This window comes from Perca flavescens, chromosome 10, assembly GCF_004354835.1.
Source record: "Perca flavescens isolate YP-PL-M2 chromosome 10, PFLA_1.0, whole genome shotgun sequence".
NCBI lineage: Eukaryota > Metazoa > Chordata > Actinopteri > Perciformes > Percidae > Perca > Perca flavescens.
The window spans coordinates 24,950,551-24,960,509 of NC_041340.1; the positions used below are offsets into that span (position 1 = coordinate 24,950,551).

The window sequence follows — 9,959 nt, forward strand, 5'->3', positions numbered from 1 at the left end:
AAGCACTGTCATCAGACTCAAATGAAAGAGAGAGAGATGAAGTGGACTGAGTGTCACTGATCAAAGGTGGATTTGTTTGCTGGTGGATCACCTTGATTGTCCCCAAATCCTGAAGTTCAGTGGTAGAACTCAGATTGAAGAAGTCGTTGCCAAAATCTCGGTCCATGTATTGCAGTCTGAGGTTACCCTTTAACCCAAAGGTAGTCTTTATCGTGCTGAGAAGGTCATCTAGTGACTCTGGGATGCCATTTGGAAGAGTCAGTTTTTCAATGTTGTTCTCCCCTAAAAAATCATCTTCAGTCTTGCAGGTGTTGAACCAGCCATGGTGGTCTGAAAAGAGAGCACAAGTTAGTAAGGATCAACATGTGAAGCAAATCCCCTCTGGGGTACCACTGACTTATTTCCGATTAGGAGAATTTACTGTCAAACTAGAGGAGAAGAGAGAAGGCAAAGAGGAAGAAGGGGAGGAGAAGAAGAATGAGACAAGGAGAATAGAGAAGGCAAAAAAGAGGAGATGGGAGGAGAAGGAGGTGAGGTGGAGAAGAGGGGGGGACAACAAGGAGGAGAAGAGACGAGAAGAGAGAAGGCAAAGAGGGGAGAAGAAGAGGAGAAGAAAGAAGGAAAAGAGAATGAGAGGGGAGGAGGAGAAGAGGAGGCGAGAGAGAGGGGGAGAAGAAGAGAGGTGGAGGAGAAGAGAGGAGACAATGAGGAGGAGCAGAGAGAAGGCAAAGAGAAAGAGCAGAGGATAAGCATTCACTGACTGGAATCCAGAAACTTACATTAACAAAAAAAAAAAAAAAAATGATATATGCCTACATAACATAATGCCTACCCCAGAGCTGCAACTATTTGGTATTAACCGATTAGCTGCCAATGACATCACACCAATTTGGCTTATAGTATAAAATAAATGTTTTGAGAACACAATAGTATTGTATGAGTCTGGCTTTTGTTTTCCCACTTAAAATAACTTATCACATTCAGAGGCCTCACCCTTTAAACATGGACATATCTTTTCAAAGTGACAAGACGCAGCCCTCTAATTTTGTAGTCTGCCAGTGGGTAGGTATCATGTAGTTCTTGTGGCTCAACAAGTTCCACTTCCTTGCTTGGTGATGTTTTGAGATCATAAGCTCTGTAGTGATCCATATACCATCCACTAAGCTTTTTTCACAATGAAGATTAGTTTGTCCTGCAGTATCACCATTTGGATGATTTCGCCAAACTCTGGCAGTCCTCCCAGTGAGCCATGGATCAAGATCATCCCACACTTGTAGTGTAGTCCATTATATGCTACACTTTTAGCCAAGCACACATTGTCCATATCTGGAGACTTCTGTCTCAGTGCATCTGAGATGTCCTTGTTAAGAACATCAATGTGAACAGTGGAAACATGGGTTACTTCCAGTGGGGTTTGGTAAAGCTACTTGCATGCAAATGATGCGCAATCTGATACTGATGTCTTTGTGAAAGGGAAAGAAGAACATTTTTGAAGCATCTGATATTCCTCGCAACTCTTTTAAAAAAGCTATGCTTTGCTTCAAAACGCATAGTCCATAGGGCAACTAGTGGCCCAAACTTACGGATCAAGTATGGATAATGTTCCAAGAAATGGTGCTTTGGTTTAAGATCACAGTCTGGGAAAACCTCTTGAAACCTAATTCTGTGCTCAGAGATTTTAAAACCAAGATATGCAATGGAGTCCTCTGTATGAACAGGACAGACAACGAGATCAACAATGTCCTTCAGGTCTGTTAAGATCTGCCAAGCAGGCTCCTCACATGGAACACTTTGCCCAATGAACAAAGGCAAAAATCTGATTAGACTCCAGTTCTCATGTGCATTTCCCCAACAGTTTTTTTTTGGATGCAAAACTGAGAGCCACAGGATGAGGTCGATTTGTTTTGTCAGCCCCTTAAAGTTGAAAGATGATATGGCTTCATTCAATGTACATAATGTGAAATACTTTTTTTTTGATTAACAAACTGAGGCAAAGTGCAAGTTCAAAAGGAACAATTCCTTCAAAAAGATCATGTACAATGTCTGGTGGAAACCCAGTGGTAACATCAAAATATGAGAGGTGCTCTGACAAAATACACTTTGATTTCACACCATAATAACTGGGCAATTTGTTTTCCTCAAGGATTCGTAAATGATCTGCATGAATGTCTTTTGTTCTTAAAGTAAAGACTTTACTTCTGACTTCTTCAGTCTGGAACTCTGATCTTGTTGCTGTGCAAAATCTACATATGTATGTCCCTGAGAAATTTTCAACAAATCCAGCAATACTGTGTGCACCAAGGTTGTCAGCGACCACACACTGCACTGTGCCTTTTACTGTTCTGCCCAACTTTGTCAGAAATATCCCACTCTGTTCCAAAATTACAAGATCATTAATTAAAGGTTTTAACACTTTGTGATACCCATAGCACTTCAGATCATTACTTTTGATTAAAGCAGCCAAATAGATGGAGGATAAAGCAGAATTACAGCCTGGTGGCAAATTACCCAGAATCCAGTACAAACCACAAATTTTATGCTTCCTCCTGGATGTACCAAGGGGATTACATATTTCAAATTCATCAATGTATAATATCAATGAAATGCTTTCCTGCTTAGACAACAGTCCATTTTCATTGAAGAATGCACCATCAAAGATAGTTTTGTATAAGTCCACGCAAGTTTTCTGAGGCTGATTATCTACAGTATTCAAATTAACAGCCTGATCCAAGATTGTCTGGCAGTCAAGAATATGCTGCAAAGACTTTAAAATTGAAATATATTGGAATGACTTATGATTCTTTTGGTCAAGTATATATTCCACTGGTTCCACTACATTAAAGTGGCTCTTATAGTAAGCTTTTCGCCTCCAAGCGCTGGAAAGTGGACCTTTATCTCCAATTGCTTTTTTTATAGGGTTTGCCTCACAGAGTACACTGGCTAGCTTTTCAACAACTGACTGGTCAAATTGGCATCCATTGTCTTGTAATACTTGTTGAATAGTCTTTTGGGTAATCGGCAGAGAAAGAGAACCAATCAAATAGTTTAACTCCTGCAAAAGCTCATCTACAGCTGCATGAGACACAAGGAAGATGTGTTCCAACTTAAGGACCACTGAAGCAATTTTAAGTTCAATATCCTTCTCCAAGTTATCATAATCCCCATTGTCAAAAGCAGAATTTAAATTTACATTACTCTCTATAATTTCCCCATCTGAAATATCACTGGCAACACTGGCACAAGATTCTTCAACAGAACTTATCCCAGGCTTGAAGGTGTTCACTGTACCAGAGTGTTTTCTGTATTTATGACTTTTGAAGTTCTCATAGACATTGGTTTTATATTCACAGTTTTGGAACACACATGTTACAGTCTCCTTATTTTTAAGATGCTGATAGATATGTTGAAAATATTCCCTTTCTGTGGAGAGTTGATTATGGCCACAAATAGAGCATGTGAATGTGGACACAGCTTTGGTGACTGCTTGTTGGGCAGGGTGATTTCTTGATAGATGACTCAGTAGAGCATTCCAAGTCTTGAACCTACATGCACAATTTAAATAAGTGCATGGATATGAGTGGCCCCGTCCGTAATGCCTATGAATCAGTTTGTAGTGCTTGAGCAGTTCAGATCTTTTTGTTAATGCCGTCCCACAGTCCTTGCATCTCCACATGAAGCACAACACTGGAGAAACACAGAGATGCGCTTTACTGAGCGTATATATAAATAATTTTGGAAAACGCAGAGTAGGGTTGGGCAATATTACAATATATCAGACTAGATGTCATCTCAGCTTTTGGATATCATGATTAAGATTGTGATGTGATGTTTTGCCACATCACCCAACATAAAGCGAATCACTTAAACACAAAATCCATTCATCAAATGTAATCAGCCCTCTTTAATTAGATTTTAAGAGATTTACAACTTACCTTTGGTAGTCCAAATGAGTTGTATCCTGGCTTGAAGTAACCACCGCCAGTCATGAAAAAAAAAAAAAAAAAAGAAAAACTAGGAATTAATTAATATTAAAGAAAAGGACATTTTCATTCCAGTGTTTATTTTTATTTGTGTACGAGTTTAATACGCGAGCAGCACGCGTCAATTTACACAGAGCACCTCCAGCGGGTGAAAGCCAGGCACAGAAACCGCTAAGAGAATCCGTGGATTTTCAAAATAAAATACCCGAGCAAACTGCTGGTCGTTGTTTAGAAGAACATACTAACGTGAAAATGGCCAAATCTGAGCAAGTAAACGTAAAAAGTTTGGCGGGCTAAACCCTCGCTTCTGAAACGCTCCCAGTAGAGTCTTAAGTTGCATACAGGACGGACTAAATGGCGGGCGCGTGCGACGAGAGACGTGTGCAGTGGGGTTTTGCACCTGTAACGGATTTAGGACAGAGAAGACAGCAGACAACTCCTCACACAGTAAACATTTAACACCACTGCCTCGATAATATCTAGCGTAAATCTGAAGGCAGCCCTGCCACCGAGGCACCGCACACCATCTACTCCCTCTCCCACAGCCGATGCGTGCGTGTATCTCCTTTCCCTCTTAACTTCAAGTACATTGAAAACGCGCATGTGGTAGCAAATTCACGATTCCCGGAGCTCCACAGTTTAAGCATAATTAACATTACCTTCCACATCACTCATGGCCGTGACCGCATGAAGTGAGCGCGCCCGACAGGCATGTGAACCAATACTCGTGTATAAATGCGCGCCCAAGGGAAGTCTGAAGAGAACCGCGACCCAGCTTTTTGGGATAATGGGCTAATGCTAATAAATAACTAACACTAAGCCAACACCAATACACTGCATGGATACACAACTGTAAACTAACGTTACGGTATTAATCCAACAGAGTCCCGCCCGCAAACTACTGGTGAGCCCCCCCATGCAGCAGAGTAGGATAGCTAGCTAGTTGCTAGCCCCACTAGCTGTCCCGGATGCTAGCGGCGGATGCTACCCGACTCTACTTTTCACAACACAGTTGGACAATTTTCTATCTTAAATATGAAATTATTGGTTTTACCTCTGACTTACCTTCAAAAACGATGGAGACAGTGGTAATTCAGTATCTAGCTATCTTCTTCCCAGTTGTCTGAGCCGAGAAAATGGCGGTTCAAGTGCAGGTAGAAAGTTCTGGAGAAGGCGGAGGCGTCATGACGTCAGGCGCACAGCGTCCACGAAAAATCTAATTGATGCAGGTTCACTCAAATGACAATAGCAAGTTACTGCTCTAAAACCAAACCTCCATATTAGCCACTGATTTAGAGACTGATTTCACCCCAGGGTGATAGTATACACATCCCTTAATGTCCCTGTGCATTTTCGGAGCATTCTGATGAAGGATTTTAAAAATAAAGGCTTAAATGTCAACTTAAAGCTATATTTCAACTCTGTTTGAGGCTGCTATTTAAAGCCATATTGTAAGTCTTATTCAGGCTGCTCTAAAACCAAACCTCCATATTAGCCAGACTGATTTCACCCCAGGGTGATAGTATACACATCCCTTAATGTCCCTGTGCATTTTCGGAGCATTCTGATGAAGGATTTTAAAAATAAAGGCTTAAATGTCAACTTAAAGCTATATTTCAACTCTGTTTGAGGCTGCTATTTAAAGCCATATTGTAAGTCTTATTCAGTGCTCTAAAAACCAAACCTCCATATTAGCCAGACTGATTTCACCCCAGGGTGATAGTATACACATCCCTTAATGTCCCTGTGCATTTTCGGAGCATTCTGATGAAGGATTTTAAAAATAAAGGCTTAAATGTCAACTTAAAGCTATTTCAACTCTGTTTGAGGCTGCTATTTAAAGCCATATTGTAAGTCTTATTCAGGCTGCTCTAAAAACCAAACCTCCATATTAGCCAGACTGATTTCACCCCAGGGTGATAGTATACATCCCTTAATGTCCCTGTGCATTTTGGAGCATTCTGATGAAGGATTTTAAAAATAAAGGCTTAAATGTCAACTTAAAGCTATATTTCAACTCTGTTTGAGGCTGCTATTTAAAGCCATATTGTAAGTCTTATTCAGGCTGCTCTAAAAACCAAACCTCCATATTAGCCAGACTGATTTCACCCCAGGGTGATAGTATACACATCCCTTAATGTCCCTGTGCATTTTCGGAGCATTCTGATGAAGGATTTTTTAAAAATAAAGGCTTAAATGTCAACTTAAAGCTATATTTCAACTCTGTTTGAGGCTGCTATTTAAAGCCATATTGTAAGTCTTATTCAGGCTGCTCTAAAAACCAAACCTCCATATTAGCCAGACTGATTTCACCCCAGGGTGATAGTATACACATCCCTTAATGTCCCTGTGCATTTTCGGAGCATTCTGATGAAGGATTTTAAAAATAAAGGCTTAAATGTCAACTTAAAGCTATATTTCAACTCTGTTTGAGGCTGCTATTTAAAGCCATATTGTAAGTCTTATTCAGGCTGCTCTAAAAACCAAACCTCCATATTAGCCAGACTGATTTCACCCCAGGGTGATAGTATACACATCCCTTAATGTCCCTGTGCATTTTCGGAGCATTCTGATGAAGGATTTTAAAAATAAAGGCTTAAATGTCAACTTAAAGCTATATTTCAACTCTGTTTGAGGCTGCTATTTAAAGCCATATTGTAAGTCTTATTCAGGCTGCTCTAAAAACCAAACCTCCATATTAGCCAGACTGATTTCACCCCAGGGTGATAGTATACACATCCCTTAATGTCCCTGTGCATTTTTGGAGCATTCTGATGAAGGATTTTAAAAATAAAGGCTTAAATGTCAACTTAAAGCTATATTTCAACTCTGTTTGAGGCTGCTATTTAAAGCCATATTGTAAGTCTTATTCAGGCTGCGCTAAAAACCAAACCTCCATATTAGCCAGACTGATTTCACCCCAGGGTGATAGTATACACATCCCTTAATGTCCCTGTGCATTTTCGGAGCATTCTGATGAAGGAAAGTAAAAATAAAGGCTTAAATGTCAACTTAAAGCTATATTTCCACTCTGTTTGAGGCTGCTATTTAAAGCCATATTGTAAGTCTTATTCAGGCTGCGCTAAAAACCAAACCTCCATGTTAGCCAGACTGATTTCACCCTAGGGTGATAGTATACACATCCCGTAATGTCCCTGTGCATTTTCGGAGCATTCTGATGAAGGATTTTAAAAATAAAGGCTTAAATGTCAACTTAAAGCTATATTTCAACTCTGTTTGAGGCTGCTATTTAAAGCCATATTGTAAGTCTTATTCAGGCTGCTCTAAAAACCAAACCTCCATATTAGCCAGACTGATTTCACCCCAGGGTGATAGTATACACATCCCTTAATGTCCCTGTGCATTTCGGAGCATTCTGATGAAGGATTTTAAAAATAAAGGCTTAAATGTCAACTTAAAGCTATATTTCAACTCTGTTTGAGGCTGCTATTTAAAGCCATATTGTAAGTCTTATTCAGGCTGCTCTAAAAACCAAACCTCCATATTAGCCAGACTGATTTCACCCCAGGGTGATAGTATACACATCCCTTAATGTCCCTGTGCATTTTCGGAGCATTCTGATGAAGGATTTTAAAAATAAAGGCTTAAATGTCAACTTAAAGCTATATTTCAACTCTGTTTGAGGCTGCTATTTAAAGCCATATTGTAAGTCTTATTCAGGCTGCTCTAAAAACCAAACCTCCATATTAGCCAGACTGATTTCACCCCAGGGTGATAGTATACACATCCCTTAATGTCCCTGTGCATTTTCGGAGCATTCTGATGAAGGATTTTAAAAATAAAGGCTTAAATGTCAACTTAAAGCTATATTTCAACTCTGTTTGAGGCTGCTATTTAAAGCCATATTGTAAGTCTTATTCAGGCTGCTCTAAAAACCAAACCTCCATATTAGCCAGACTGATTTCACCCCAGGGTGATAGTATACACATCCCTTAATGTCCCTGTGCATTTTCGGCTCATTCTGATGAAGGATTTTAAAAAATAAAGGCTTAAATGTCAACTTAAAGCTATATTTCAACTCTGTTTGAGGCTGCTATTTAAAGCCATATTGTAAGTCTTATTCAGGCTGCTCTAAAAACCAAACCTCCATATTAGCCAGACTGATTTCACCCCAGGGTGATAGTATACACATCCCTTAATGTCCCTGTGCATTTTTGGAGCATTCTGATGAAGGATTTTAAAAATAAAGGCTTAAATGTCAACTTAAAGCTATATTTCAACTCTGTTTGAGGCTGCTATTTAAAGCCATATTGTAAGTCTTATTCAGGCTGCTCTAAAAACCAAACCTCCATATTAGCCAGACTGATTTCACCCCAGGGTGATAGTATACACATCCCTTAATGTCCCTGTGCATTTTTGGAGCATTCTGATGAAGGATTTTAAAAAAATCAACTTAAAGCTATATTTCAACTCTGTTTTAAATGTCAACTTAAAGCTATATTTCAACTCTGTTTGAGGCTGCTATTTAAAGCCATATTGTAAGTCTTATTCAGGCTGCTGCTAAAAAAAAAAACAAAAACCAAACCTCCATATTAGCCAGACTGATTTCACCCCAGGGTGATAGTATACACATCCCTTAATGTCCCTGTGCATTTTCGGAGCATTCTGATGAAGGAAAGTAAAAATAAAGGCTTAAATGTCAACTTAAAGCTATATTTCAACTCTGTTTTGAGGCTGCTATTTAAAGCCATATTGTAAGTCTTATTCAGGCTGCTCTAAAAACCAAACCTCCATATTAGCCAGACTGATTTCACCCCAGGGTGATAGTATACACATCCCTTAATGTCCCTGTGCATTTTCGGAGCATTCTGATGAAGGATTTTAAAAATAAAGGCTTAAATGTCAACTTAAAGCTATATTTCAACTCTGTTTGAGGCTGCTATTTAAAGCCATATTGTAAGTCTTATTCAGGCTGCTATAAAAACCAAACCTCCATATTAGCCAGACTGATTTCACCCCAGGGTGATAGTATACACATCCCTTAATGTCCCTGTGCATTTTCGGAGCATTCTGATGAAGGATTTTTAAAATAAAGGCTTAAATGTCAACTTAAAGCTATATTTCAACTCTGTTTGAGGCTGCTATTTAAGCCATATTGTAAGTCTTATTCAGGCTGCTCTAAATACCAAACCTCCATATTAGCCAGACTGATTTCACGCCAGGGTGATAGTATACACATCCCTGAATGTCCCTGTGCATTTTCGGAGCATTCTGATGAAGATTTTTAAAATAAAGGCTCAAATGTCAACTTAAAGCTATATTTCAATTCTGTTTGAGGCTGCTATTTAAAGCCATATTGTAAGTCTTATTCAGGCTGCTCTAAAAACCAAACCTCCATATTAGCCAGACTGATTTCACCCCAGGGTGATAGTATACACATCCCTTAATGTCCCTGTGCATTTTCGGAGCATTCTGATGAAGGATTTTAAAAATAAAGGCTTAAATGTCAACTTAAAGCTATATTTCAACTCTGTTTGAGGCTGCTATTTAAAGCCATATTGTAAGTCTTATTCAGGCTGCTCTAAAAACCAAACCTCCATATTAGCCAGACTGATTTCACCCCAGGGTGATAGTATACACATCCCTTAATGTCCCTGTGCATTTTCGGAGCATTCTGATGAAGGATTTTAAAAATAAAGGCTTAAATGTCAACTTAAAGCTATATTTCAACTCTGTTTGAGGCTGCTATTTAAAGCCATATTGTAAGTCTTATTCAGGCTGCTCTAAAAACCAAACCTCCATATTAGCCAGACTGATTTCACCCCAGGGTGATAGTATACACATCCCTTAATGTCCCTGTGCATTTTCGGAGCATTCTGATGAAGGATTTTAAAAATAAAGGCTTAAATGTCAACTTAAAGCTATATTTCAACTCTGTTTGAGGCTGCTATTTAAAGCCATATTGTAAGTCTTATTCAGGCTGCTCTAAAAACCAAACCTCCATATTAGCCAGACTGA

The 9,959-nt window shown here is 39.2% G+C and overlaps 1 long non-coding RNA gene across 1 annotated transcript; it reads right to left on the reverse strand.

Annotated features, from left to right (window-relative positions):
* Positions 1 to 286: 286 nt before the first annotated feature.
* On the reverse strand, positions 287 to 5,139 carry LOC114562745 (uncharacterized). The gene is made up of 3 exons (XR_003693544.1): positions 5,046 to 5,139; positions 3,933 to 3,962; positions 287 to 330 (listed from the first exon to the last, which is right to left on the reverse strand). It is a non-coding gene; the product is annotated as an uncharacterized LOC114562745 (long non-coding RNA).
* Positions 5,140 to 9,959: the final 4,820 nt, after the last annotated feature.